This window comes from Charadrius vociferus, unplaced genomic scaffold, assembly GCF_000708025.1.
Source record: "Charadrius vociferus isolate BGI_N301 unplaced genomic scaffold, ASM70802v2 scaffold1592, whole genome shotgun sequence".
In the NCBI taxonomy this organism is placed as follows: domain Eukaryota; kingdom Metazoa; phylum Chordata; class Aves; order Charadriiformes; family Charadriidae; genus Charadrius; species Charadrius vociferus.
Genome location: NW_009647338.1, coordinates 92923 through 94135, shown reverse-complemented (window position 1 = coordinate 94135; position 1213 = coordinate 92923).

Sequence of the window (1213 nt, the reverse complement as noted above, 5' to 3'; positions counted from 1 at the left end):
ATTTCTATTTAATCTTTATTTAATTAATATTTTGGGGGTGTTCTTTTTTCAAACCAGTTGCGTGTGGCAATCTGGGGCGCACCGGTTGGGAAGCCAAATGAACGTGCTGCTTATATTTTAGGCGTTCATCGAGAAGAAATTTTTTCCTGCTTGTTTTTAATGCTTTTAGATGTAATTATTAATTGTATTAATTAATATTTTTAGAGGGGTTTATTTTACAGTTGCGCATCATAATCCGGGCCAAAACTTGGGGTGCGCTGGATCTCCTGCGAAGCAAAACAAACGCACTGCTTATTTTTTTTACGCAGTTATATTTAATTAAATTTTTTTTCTGCTTATTTTTATGCATTTCTATTTCATTAATTATTTTATTAATTAATTTGGGGAGGAACTACATCGCCTAATCTGGGGCAGAACTCGGGCTGTGCCGGCTCTCCTGCGAAGCAAAATGAAGGCGCTGCTTAATTTTTTAGGCATTTCTATTTCATTAAATAATTTTATGCATATTTTAAATGCGTTTATATTTAATTATTTTTATTAATTAATATTTCTGAAGGGTTTTTTTACAGTTGCATATTGTTATCTGGGCCAGAACTTGGGGTTTGGGGTGCGTTGGATCTCCTGCAAAGCAAAATAAACACACTGTTTACATTTATAGATTTATATTCAGTTATTTTTTCTGCTTTTTTTTTCTGCCTTTATATTTAATTATTATTTTTATTAATTAATACTTTTGGAGGGCTTTTTTTTTTGTGGTTGCATTGCGTAATCCCGGCCAGAACTCGAGGTGTGCCGGATCGTCTGCGAAGCAAAATAAATGTGCTGCTTATTTTTTATGCATTTATATTGAATTAAAATGTCTAGTTATTTTTTTATGCCTTTAATTATTATTTTAATTAATTAATACTTTGGGGAGGGGTTTTTTAACACTTATATCACATAATCTGAGCCAGAACTTGTAGTGTGCCGGGTTGCCTGCGAAGCAGAATAAATGGTTTGCTTATTTTTTAGGCCTTTATATTTCGTTAAATTGTCTGCTTTTTAAAAATGAGTTTATATTTAATTATTATTTTTATTAATTAATACTTTTGGAGACCTTTTTTTACAGTTGCGTCTCATAATCCTGGCCGGAACTTGGGGGTGCGCTGGATCTCCTGCGAAGCAGAATGAATGCATTGCTTATTTTTTAGGCATTTATACTTTATTAAATTGT